The sequence below is a fragment of the Saimiri boliviensis genome, chromosome 13, assembly GCF_048565385.1.
Source record: "Saimiri boliviensis isolate mSaiBol1 chromosome 13, mSaiBol1.pri, whole genome shotgun sequence".
Classification (NCBI taxonomy): domain Eukaryota; kingdom Metazoa; phylum Chordata; class Mammalia; order Primates; family Cebidae; genus Saimiri; species Saimiri boliviensis.
Window position 1 is genome coordinate 87,701,510 of NC_133461.1, and position 13,228 is coordinate 87,714,737.

General features: G+C 38.2%; 1 long non-coding RNA gene across 1 annotated transcript; it reads left to right on the top strand.

Annotated features, from left to right (window-relative positions):
* The first annotated feature begins 1,044 nt into the window (after window positions 1-1,044).
* Window positions 1,045-12,620, top strand: LOC141580953 (uncharacterized). The gene is made up of 4 exons (XR_012513381.1): window positions 1,045-1,150; window positions 2,303-2,348; window positions 11,426-11,479; window positions 12,307-12,620. It is a non-coding gene; the product is annotated as an uncharacterized LOC141580953 (long non-coding RNA).
* Window positions 12,621-13,228: the final 608 nt, after the last annotated feature.

Below are 13,228 nucleotides of genomic sequence, written 5' to 3' on the forward strand. Positions count from 1 at the left end.
CTTGTGCCATTTTAGAGGTTCCCACGTATAAGGCAGGGGAAGCAGAGAAAGTCCCCTTTATTCTCAGATGTTTCTAAATAACCCCTTTTCCGACAAGGTCAAGTGTAAAAGGCAGAGTGGGGAAGGATGTTCTGGCTTCTGCTCTCCTTGCTTTCCCTTTGTGTCTCCTCCTGTCTCCTCCCCAAAATCCTCAGGCAGACTTTGGGCTTCTTTCCCTCCCTCTGTGTCTTATTGTCTGCGTGCCCCAAGGCAACACCTGTCTTTATGAAACATCCTCTATACTATGAAAGAACGTGGCTGGGCATGGTGGCTGACACCTGTAATCCCAGCACTTTGGAGGCCAAGGCAGGCAGATCACCTGAGATCAGGAATTGGAGACCAGCCTGGACAACATGATGAAACCCCATCTCTACTAAAAATACAAAAATTAGCCGGACATGGTGGCGTGCACCTGTAATCCAAACTACTTGGGAGACTAAGGCAGGAAAATCACTTGAACCTGGGAGGCAGAGGTTGCAGTGAGCCAAGATGGCACCATTTATACATATTTTAAGGTTTCCTCTTTTCAATTTTGCTTTAGAAATAACATGGTTTTGGCTGTTTTAGTTCGTTTGAATGCTCATTTTCAACTTCCTAGGGAAAAGTTTTTTCTCTGCTTAGTGGTTCATCTGTTCGAATCTCTTTCTCTGAGCGCTGTCAGCTCTATGGGTACCTATAAGCTCCCTGGGTACCTGTGATTATTTAATTACCTGATTATTAGCTGAATATTTGTCTTAAAGTGTTTGCATATTCTTGAAGAAGAAAAATCAATTTCTTCAGAAATGATTCACAGAATAGGTTCACAAGACACAAAAAGGAAATGTAAAACTGTGAACAAATTTATGATATAATTTCAAATCAGAGAAAACAAAAAATAATGTAACCTGGGCAACAAGAGAGGAACTGAAAAAAAAAAAAAAAAAAAAAAAAAGCAGGCAGGCAGGCAGGCAGGCAGGCAGGAAGGAAGGACCTCTAGGTCTTGTAGAACGAAGTCTGCATCCACATTGGTAGATGACTAGCTGCTGCCCCAAGCCCCTCAATGCCCCACCAGCTCAATCCCTCCCTGAGGACACCTGGAATAAGAAGTAAGCAGCTGAACTGTGCTCCCATGGTAAGGCCTGGACTTTTCTGATTGGCTGGGGCCTGGTCTATTCTCATTGGCTGGTGATTGGTCTGTTCTGATTGGCTAATGCATGTGCAGCACTGGTTGTTGAATAATTCAAATTTCATGCCTACCTTAACTCCATATCTCAGGCTGCCTGGGAGGAAGGCAAGACATGCAGAAGTGGAAATGAAAACACATGTGAATATTTTAAAAACTATTACCTCTTTATAAGCAGAACTCCTAAGCTCCTAAGCAAACTCCCAGTGAAGCTAGGTGAGCAAGGTGAGAGTCTTACTTTCTGCATGCCAGCATGTTTCATAGTGCTTACCACCCACACTCTTGGAATCAGACAAGGCTGTGCTTATGCCAGGCTCTGCCACTGACCAACAGGATAACCTTGGGTTTGCTATTGACTTGTCTGATCTCTAGAGTCCTGATCTTTAAAGCAGACCAGTGATGCTTAGAGTGATGTGAGGATGTAATGAGGTGATGTGTAAAATATACAGCCCAGTGCTTAATTGATAGACAGTACCTAGTACTGGTATTTTTAAAGGAATTTCTTCCAAAATTTTGAATTTTAACAGAATTTTAGAAAGCTTTGGTGTAGAGTACATGAACATAATATCAATTTTGTGGATTTGAGTTTTAACAGCAAGAGATGGGGTGTCCTTATCAAGGTTCATGGTTGTAAGTATTAGAGATGGAGGAGTCTCTCTTGTATAAGGAGAAGAGGAATTTAATATATTCATTCTCAATTGGAGTTACAGTGCCCAGAGAAGGAGTGAAAATTAACCTCTGAGGAGCAAAGAAAAGCTTAGATATTGCAATAGTCCATTCCCTTTACAGGGTCATCATCTGCAAACAGATGCACTGAATATCTGTGATATTAAAATTTCATTGGAGGGAGTGGGGAAGTGGGAATGATCAGAGGAAAAAAAAGCCTTAAAAAGTATTTTAGTGATTATGAGCATGTGTGAAAAGGTTAAGAATCATGGGAGGAAGTGGGTAGCTCTTATGTGTCTACGCACTGGCCAGAATACCAGGCTCAGATCAGGGGACAGTTGTCATCCAGGCAAAAGTAGGCTGGTTAGGACATGCCATGATTGCCACCGGGTCACAGTTATTCTGGCTCAGTGTCTGCCATCTTCTCATTTTCAGGCAAGTGTATTTCTTATCTTCTGATCTATGACCTGCCCTCCTGGAGGTGAGTAGAGATGCCACTCATTCCTTTCAGGCTTCCCTTTCTCTCTGGGGGGATGGGTCCTTGGTTCCTAAGCACATTCTAACTTCTGACCAGTCTATGGAATTTTCCTAACTCATCCTTTCATACCCAACTTTCTTATTATTCTCAGTGCCTTCCTTCATCAACTGTGCTCAGGTTCCCTTAGAGGGGAGCCCATGGTTTTCTAAACTCAGACTGGAATGCTGTGAGTAGCTGGGGACAGGGAAGAGCAGGGGGCAGCTGAATAGCTCTAGAGAGGCTTTTGTGGCTGTTGTCATCAGGATTGCCTGGCGTGCTTCTTGGAGACAATACTTTGTCTTGTCTGGCATAATTAGTGCATTCGTGTATTTTGTACAATGCTTTAGTGTTCAGCATTTCACATATATCATCTTATTTGACAGCAACAACACTGCCATGGAAGCTTTATTATGAAATTCATCTTTTAACTGAAGACATATGTGTACAGGAAGTACAAACTATCAAGATATAAAGGTTCAAAAGGAGAGTTGGAAAGAAGATGCACTGCAGAGTCTGAGACTAATCAAGATTCCCTCTATTTCAGCCCCAGTGATAATTAGGTATCTCTGTCTTCTATAAGTTGAATGCTCTGTGGCTACAGAGCTACTTAAGACATTCCCTCCCAGCCCTCGTAGTTGGCGAGCTGTTTTCAACACAGTATTTTTTATATTCATAAAGTCCTGAAACAGTAGTGCCTCTGTCCCCCAGCCACATTAATCACTCCTCTCTCTGTGTGCGACCACTGAACCGCACACGTGCCTCACATTCCTGGCTTGTTTAGTAAATGGCCAGTAGTGGGCTAAGTGGCTTTACATGGAAGATTTTATTTAGCCTGTGCAGCAACCCTCTGACATAGGTACTATTATCTGGATTCTATGGATGCAGACACTGAGGCTGTAAATAACCTGTGAACATACAGCTGAGAAAATGGCACAGCTGGGATTCAAATATCCATCTGTCTGACTCCTGAGCCTGAGTTCTTCTCTGCTCTACCTGTTGCCTTTGTTTATAAATTGGCTTCTCCCATTGGCATCTAAACTCTTGAGGACAAGGGCCATGACTTTTATATTTTGCCCTTAGGAATAGTGCCTGGAACATAGTAGGTTCTCAATAAATACTGGTTGGATGAATGAATGGATGAGTGAATGGATAACTGTGGAGCCTTTCTGAAAACTCAATGTTCAGGTATCAAGTGAATATCCTTGCTCAGGATGAGTAATAGGCTGAACAATACATTGTTTCAGAACTTTGAACTCTCCTCTAATTTCCTGAGGGATTCGGCTGTTCTCTTCAGTCTGGGTGTGGCTGTTTTTCCCTACTGATGTCTTTTTTTTTTTTTTTTTTTTTTCTTCCTGTTGAGTGAGCACAAATACTCTAGCCAACTAAATCATGAGGTTATTAAAAAATTGGAGGGGGGGGGTCATAAGAATAAAAGTTTTAAATAAATTATAGTCACTTAAAATATGTAGCATACAGAGAGTGGCTTGTAGAGAAAAGCTTTCATTTTCTGTTTCATTTTTTGTGTGCGCAGTAGTCACCTACTAATCAGGAAATTAGATATTTGAAAAGATGGATAGAAAACTAAGAATCTGTGATGAATATCATGTTTTATATATATTTTAAGGTCTTCCTCTTCTCAATTTTGCTTTAGAAATGACATGGTTCTGGCTGTTTTAGTTTGCTTGAATGCTCACTTTCAATTTCCTAGGGAAAAGTTTTCTCTCTTCTTAATGGTTCATCTGTCTGAACCTCTTTCTCTGAGTGCTGCTAGCTCCATGGGTACCTATAAGCTCCCTGGGATCTGTGATTATTTAATTACCTGATTATTAGCTGAATATTTGTCTTAAAGTGTTTGCATAATCTTGAAGAAGAAAAATCATAATTTCTTCAGAAATGATTCACAGAATAGGTTCATAAGACACAAAAGTGAAAGGTAAGATTGTGAACAAATTTATGATATAATTCCACAGCAGAAAAATCAAGGAAAAATGTGGTCTCTAGTTCCTGTATTGACCTTTCTCTAGTAGAGTCTCCTTGAAGTGACCTACTTTCTCTGTCTTCAGAACAGATGACCTGTCTTTGCAAGCAGGCTTCTGATGCAATTATTTTTGGTTGACTTTCAGGTTAACATTAAGGGCAAAAGAGGGACCCAGACTTAGAAAGAAAACGTTAGCAGCCTGGACCAGAGCCAGACTTGTTCTACACTCCTCTAGTGAGTGGTTCTTAACTTCGGCTGCACGTTAGAATCACCTAGATATCTGGAATTCTGATTTACTTTTACTGGTGTATGACCCGGGAATCAAAGTTTTAAAAATCACCCCATGTGATTATAATGTAGAACCAAGATTGATAGTCATTATAAAGGAATTTCATATCACACAGAGCAATTGCTGGAAGTCCTAGCTAGAGCAATCTGACAAGAGAAAGAAAGAAAAGGGATCCACATTGGAAAGGAAGAAGTCAAATTATCCTTGTTTGCAGATGATATAATCTTATATTTGAAAAAAATCTAAAGGCTTTACCAAAAAATTATTAGAACTAATAAATTCAGTAAAGTTGCAGGATACAAAATCAACATAAAAATCAGTGGCATGTCTATATGCCAACATCAAACAATCTGAAAAAGAAATCAAGAAAGTAATCCCACTTACAATAGCTACAAATAAAACAAAATACCTAGAAATTGGCCAAAGAAGTGAAAAATCTCTGCAATGAAAACGATAAAATGTTAATGAAAGAAATTGAAGAGGATACAAAAAATGGTAAGATACTCCATGTTCATGGATTGGAAGAATTAATGTCAAAATTTCTATGCTAACTAAAGCATCTGCAGATTCAAGGTCCTATAAAAATACCAATAACGTTTTTCAAAGAAATACAAAAAGCAATTCTGAAACATATATGGAATCACAAAGGACCCAGAATAGCTAAAGCCACCCTGAGCAAAACAAAACAAAACAAAACAAAACTGGAGGAATCATATTACCTGACTTCAAATTATATTACAAAGCTAAAGTAACTAAAATAGAATGATATTTACATTAAAACACACAGACCAATGGAACAGAATAGAGAACCAGAAACAAATCTATATGTCTACAATGAACTCATTTTTGACAAAGGTGCCAAGAACCTACATTGGGAAGAAAATAGTGTCTTTAATAAATAGTGCTGGGAAAATTTGATATTTATGTTCAGAATAATGAAAACCTTCTAAACCCTTACTTCTTTCCATATACAAAAATCAAGTCAAATTGTATTAAATAATTAAATATAAGACCTCAAAGTATAAAACTACTCAGAGGAAATATTGGGGAGACTCTCCAGGTCATTGTCCTTGACAAAAATTTCTTACACAGTACCCCATAAGCACAGGCAACCAAGGAAAAAAAATGGACAAATGAGATTATATCAAGTTAAAAACCTTCACAGCAAAGGAAACAATCAACAAAGTGAAGAGACAACCTAAAGAGTGAGAGAAAATATTTACAGACTACTCATCTGATAAGGAATTAATAATCAGAATATATAAGAAGTTCAAACAATTCTATAGGAAAAAAATCTAATAATCCAATTAAAAATGGTCAAATGATCTAAATAGATATTTTCAAAAGAAGACATATGAATAGCAAACAGGTATATGAAAAGGTGCTCAACATCATTGATCATCAGAGAAATGCAAATCAAAATCGCAGTGTAATATCATCTCACCCCAGTAAGATAGCTTTTATCCAAAAGACAGATGATAACAAACACTGGTGAGGATGTGGAGAAAAGTTAACCCTCCTACACTGTTGGTGGGTATGTAAATTAGTACAATTACTATGGAAAACAGTTTTGAGGTTCCTCAAAAACTAAAAATAGAGCTACCATATGATCCAGCTCTAGGCATTTACTCCTAGGCATTTAGTCAAAATAAAGGAAATCAGTACATAGAAGATACCTGTACTCTCATGTTCATTGCAGCAACCTGAGAGCTTATCAACAGACAAATGGATAAAGAAAATGTGGTCCATATACAGAACGGAGTACTGTTCAGCCATGAAAAGAATGAGATTCTGTCTTTTGCAACAATATATATGAAACTGGAAGTCATTATATTAAGTTAAATAAGCCAGGCACAGAAAGTCAAACTTCGCATGTTCTCACTTATTTACAGGAGCTAAAAATTAAAACAAACTCATGGAGATAGACAGTAGGAGGATGGTTACCAGAGGTAGTGGAGGGAGGGAGGTGGAGATGGTTAGTGGGTACAAAAATATAGTTAGATAGAATAAGATCTATTCTGATAGCACAACAGGGTGGCTACAGTCAGAAACAGTTTATTGTACATTTAAAAATAAGAGTATGATTGCATTGTTTGTAACACAAAGTGAGGATACATGCTTGAGGTGACAGATGACCCATTTATCCTGATATGCTTATTTCGCATTGCATGCCTGTATCAAAATAGCTCATGTTTCTCATAAATATATCCACCGACTATGTACTCCCAAAATTAAAAATTAAATAGATAATAAAAACAAACAAAAAAGAACAATTGCTAATGGAGAAACAAAGGGGTGAGAGTTGCCACTGACTTAGCTATGAAAAAACAACCTACAAATAAGAATCAAGTGGAAGCTTTGTCCCAGCTCTCCAGGTGCCGACTGTTTAAATCCTCAATTCTGAAAATGTGGTCTAGACCACCAGCAGCAGCAGCAGCAGCAGCAGCAGCAGCAGCAGCACCTGGGATTTTGTAAGAAATGCAGAATATCATCCCTAGATCTAGGGAGTCAGAGTCTGCACTTTTGCAATATCTCCAAATGATGCATCTGCCATGGTGATGTTTGAGAAGCCTGACCTAGATAACCACAGGATGGAAAGGAATGACCAAGAGCAGGGAAATGCCAGTTCTGGGCTTCATACAAGACTACGCTTGGTTTTTGTTGACACCTCATTTAGCTGATACATCCTAATAGTTCTTGATTCTCAATGCTCTCCTAGAAATTTTCCCTTGAAAGTTTAGGTTTAATAATAAACACCCCTTAGGAGAGCAATTATGTCCTCCTGAAATGTGGCCTGGAGACTCCTTTGACTTTTGAACCTGAACCTGACCCAATGTGACATTTCCTATGTCCCTAAAAAATATGACCACAATGTTGGTCCCAGGAAAACTTCTGTATATATCTGTTTAATAAATTGGAAATAGAATATATATGTAATATGGTTTCCCTGCTTTTTTCATACAACAATGCAGTTTCCCACTAATCATTAACATTTTTCCATGTTGTTAAATATTTATTTGAAAACATTTTTAATTACTCTAAAGTATTTCATATTCATAAATTTGTTTGTTCTCTTATGGAACACATTAGGTCTCCATTAAACATAAAATGAACATGCATCTCTTTTTTCCCCTTAGTGTATATTTCTAAAAATGAATTTATTGGGTCGGGCTTAAAGATTTTTAAGTCTTTTAATGTATATTGTGGAGTTGTGGAGTTTCCAATAAGTCGCTTGAAGTGTGTGAGAATGTTTATTTTGCCATGTGCTCATCAAGGGAAATAATTTTTTTGCATCTGTGTTTGAAAGGTAAATACGATACATTAAAATTGTAATTTCTACTGCATTGCTTTATTAGTAAGGTTATATATATTTCATATGTGAATTAATCATATGCACTTTTTCTTTTGTTAGTTTTCACCCTCATCTCATTTTTCTATCAGAGTATTTTTATACATCTGTAATTTTATTATCCTCATCCACAGCACTGCCCCCAAGGTGAAAACTTTAACCAGGTGGAATAAGAAGGATGTCTCCTTTCTGTTCTTTTTTTTTAATTGACTTTTTTTTTTTTTTTTTTTTTTTTGAGATGGGTTCTCAATCTGTTGCTCAGGCTGGAAAGCAGTGGCGTGATTTTGGCTCACTGCAACCTCCACCTCCTGAGCTCAAGGGATCCTCCCACCTCAGCCTTCCTAGTAGCTGTGATTACAGACACATGCCACCACACCTGGCTAACTTTTTATATTTTTTGTAGAGATGGGTTTTCATTGTATTGCCCAGGCTGGTCTTGAACTCCTGCGCTCAAGTGATACACCTGCCTCGGCCTCTCAAAATGCTGGAATTACAGGTGTGAACCATTGGGCCTGGCCTCCTTCCTTTTCTAACAGGGCTTTGCATTGTTCATAAAATCAGCCTCTCATTCTGCCAGGTATAGAGATTCCAGTGAAGAATAAAAATACTATTCTCAAATATCATAATCTTTCTTATTTTATCACTGAATTATAACTTTAACTTCTTCCACTTTCAAAGTCAAATAAATTCAAATTAGCCAAAAATCTAAGCTGAACCTTGCTTAACTGATAAATGATAGAGCATCTTTATAAATCTATACAATCCAGCCCAACATTCTATAATTCAAATGTGCATTTGTCTATGTGATATCTATGAATCTTGCTCTGTTTGATGTAGAATTTGCTGATAGTGGTATTACCAAAAAATAAATATATGTGATTACAGTTGTCCCTCAACAGAGTAGACTCCAGCCCCCACTTTCATACCAAAATTCTTGTTTGTTCAAGCCCATGATATAAAATGGCATAGTATTTGCATCGATCATATGCACATCCTCCTGTATGTGTTAAATCACCTCTAGGCTACCTATAATGCTTAATACAATGTAAATGCTATGTAAATAGTTGTGATAATGTATTATTTAGGGAATTATGACAAGTTTGTATGTTTTCAATTCAGATTCAATCATGCATTTTTTTCAAATATTTTCAATCTGTGGCTGGTGGGAGAACACATGAACACAGAGAGTTCACTGTACTATAATATTAATAATATAAATTATATTACTGTTAGACATACAGGTTGGAGTTAATATATTTTATAGAATATTGTATGTAATATCAATATGCTTATATTGATAACACATCTCTTATCTATATGCATTAGTATCATCTAAAGCCAAAATTTGCTAATACTAGAAGAAGGAAATTATAAGTATTTGAAGCTGAGGAATGTTGCTGTGTCCTTACACACTGGTCTTCATAGAAAACCATTCTCATTCCTTTTAGACCCAGCATAAAAGGTTTGGCAGAGGCAGAACCCAGAGAAAATCATGGGGTTTGCCTCGCAGGTGTTCGTATGGCCAACCACAGTGGGTCACTGCCTGAGTTGATGCTGAGTTCCTTTCCAGGGATTGCATGGCTTCATTCCAGAAGTGTTGTTTCCTCCTAGACTTTAGTCCTATGGTTAAGAGAAGTGACAAAGTGGCTCATTCATGTGGGCTTTTTGTGGAAAACTAAAAGCAAAGATGGGCCTGAGGTGTAATCAATTAAGCTTTTCCATCAGAATCAACTCCATATTAAAATAGACATCCTAATAAATGCTAATACTCCATGAATTCTTACTGAATAAGATGGTTTTTATAAAAGAAATTATAAAACTCACAGAGGATTTAAAAAATAACATACGCCTACACTGTACTTAATTTTACATCAACATTGATTCTGAGACAAACTATCAGTTCAAAAGGGGATGGGCAGAAGAGAGAAACTCTAAATTACATGTAGATATTGATTAAAGGCAAAATTGATTAAAGCTAACTGATATAGAACACTAAAATATGGCCAGGTGTGTTGGCTCATGCCTGTAATCCTAGCACTTTGGGAGGCTGAGGTGGGTGGATCACCTGAGGTCAGGAGTTCAAGACCAGCCTGACCAACACGGCAAAACCCAGTCTCTACTAAAAATACAAAAATTAGTCAAGTGCGGTGGCACACCTGTAATCCCAGCTACTAGGGAGGTTGAGGAAAGAAAATTGCTTGAACCCAGGAGGTAGAGGTTGTAGTGAGCAGAGATCATGCCATTGCACTCAGCCTATGTGATGGAAGTGAGACTCCCTCTCAAAAATAAAACAAATAAAACCCCCCACCAACACTAAAATATATATAAAAGCATGCCTTAGAATTGAGCAGCAAGTAAGCTTTAAACGTGATGGGTCGATTCTTAACTTATGTTTGATTTTATCAGGGCTCAGTAGAAAGCTCACCCTGAATAATTTTAAAAGGGTCAAAATATTTTGGAAACTCTTTAACCCTTTGACTTCAGTACGACGGGACTTTAAAGAAGTTCTGGAATAAAAGCCTGTGACCCTCAACTTCAAGTGAGAGGGCATGACTTGAATCACATTGAATGTGACACTTGAGGCTATAATTGTTCCGCCCTCATTAAAAAAAAGAAAATGCTAATATTTATTGAGTGTTTATTAGTGCCCAGCCCATGCCGCCTCTGATTTAATCCTCACAATAAAGCAACGGATTAGTTTCAGTTGTTTTTTTTCCTTTTACAACCGAATAAGTGAGGCTTAGTGAGGTTAATTAAATCATCCAAATATGTTTCACAAAGTCACAGTTAAAAGAAATATACAAAAACAAGTTGTTTTTCAAGTGTCTTGGCAAACTCCATTCCGTTTCTGTGTACCCTGGATTCCCTGCCTGCTGTTGTCAGTTTGTGAAGACAATCAAGACTCATTCCACTTTCCTACACCAGCCAATGTCTACCTTTTCATAGCACTAGGTACTTGAAAAGGAATGTTAATTAAAATTAATCCACAAGTTCCAGTTTCAATAATAAGATTGGGTCATATTTCATAGGTAAGATGCTATGTTGACAACAAACACTTCTCAAGTATAAAATAACCACAACTATTTTATTTTTGAGACAGGGTCTCACTCTGTCCGCCACACTGGAGCACAGTGGTGCCATCACCACAAACTGTAGCCTCTACCTCTCCAGGCTCAGGTGATCCTTCCATCTCAGCTTCTCAAGTAGCTGGGACTACAGGCACGTGCCACCACTTCCAGCTAATTTTTGTATTTTTTGTAGAGACAAGGTCTCACCATGTTGCCCAGGCAGGTCTCAAATTTGTGGGCTCAAGCAATTTGCCCACCCTGACCCCTCAACGTGTTGCAATTATAGGTGTGAGCCACCATACACACCCAGGCACTCACAATCATTTTTAAAAGACAGATTTGGTCTTATTTTCCCAGGATATGGCACACATGTTGGTGGGCTTTGGATCAAGCCTAACATCTGAGAAGACGGTAAGATCAATTTAATTTACATGTCTGGAAACTGATTTTTTTCCCTCAACTGATAAGTTAGTTGAAAAAGGTGAAGGAAACAGTGCAACTATAGCTTGATACCAAATTACCCTCATTATATTAAAAGAATAAAATGATAACATGAGATCGTGTAGATAAAAGAGAGGATTATTGTGACTAAATTCTTGTTGTGGACATTGTTTGACCACAGCATCAAGAAGAAGCTGGAGCTCACATAGCCAATTGATCCACATGAATGTGGAAATCAGGTTCTCTCCAAAACATGCTCAATCGGGACCAAGCCACAGGAGGCCAACCTAGGCTTCTCACCTGAGAATAGTAACATCGTAGTAATGAAGACTGATGAAGCAACAGAAACAAGTGTTCATCAGCTATTTTCATAGAGATCTCCAGATTTCAGCCCACCAAGGCAATATGGCCATGTCAGAGTGATTCTCCCTTCCCACGATCATCATGCGATTTTTGTTTTTTAGCTTCTTATTTACTAAAGTAGTTAAATTTCCAGTTTCCTCAGGAAATCACATGAAACCTCATTTCCTCTAAAAAAACAAATCTCAGAGATTCAGATTTTACATCAAAATTTAAGTATAAGAGATTGAGGTGAGTATCTGTATTTTGAGCTGAGTCAAAAATTGTCAATCAGATTAAGTGTGGCTATTTAAAATAAAGTAACAGAATTTTAGAATACACCTTATTTCATGGACTTTGGAATGCAAATATCCCAGAATATAAGGATACTAATTTTTTCTCTTTGTTCTGTTCTCTCTCTCTCTCTCTCTCTCTCTCTCTCTCTCTCTTTCTGGCAGTATGCAACTAGCCAAACAGTTCTATAAATGGAAGAAAGTATCATCATTTGAGGAAATACAATCATCATTTGAGGAACAATGGGAGACAGGTGCTAGATAGGAACACACTGGCAATCCTGGGTCTGCCATTAGCTATTCACGAAGTTCTGGGATCCCAAATACACATCTAACAGTGACGGTCATACAGCTCAGAGGGAATCAGGAGACATCCTGGAGAAATAATTGTCTACGAGAAATTGCCAACACCTAAGTATAAATTAAACATAATCCTGACTAAGCGTTCCCTGTCATTAATCATTGTGCAACGTCGCTCCCATGACCCCCAGGCGGCATTAAACTCCAGGAAACATTCTTGGCTGTGTTCTAAAGACGTTGTGTCTGGGCCAGGAGACTGTGGGAAATAATCAGCTTCTGCCCAAAGGATAGGGGTGGGTCTGGTATTCATCCCTCGACCCCTTCAAGCCCCAGGAAGACAGACACTTCCATGGGCTCTGAGTCTAAAGATGGCTAGTCACGGGAGTAGTTTCTCATGCTGTTTCAGTGCTATTGGCTCACAAGGAATCTGCAAACAGATTGTCTCTGAGGAGACAATTCCCTCTGCAAATAAGACTCAGGAAGTCTGCTTGGAGGACCAAAGACTGAAGAATCCTGAAAGAATATGCAGAAATCATAATGTTACCTGCTTTGAAAATAATATTCTACTCATAGCTTTAGTTCATAGACAATTCAGGGACCTCCAAGGATTCAGAATCACACATTGCAGCAAGATCGCACACTTTTTATCAGGGACAAAATGGTGCTAAAATTCAAGCCCAAGAGTTCTCCATCTCGGTGCACACTGAGTGATTTTGTGTTCTCTTTTATTTTGCCACCCACTGAGGGAAGCGGTTAATTTTAAAACATGAGGTTGCTCCCCAGTCAC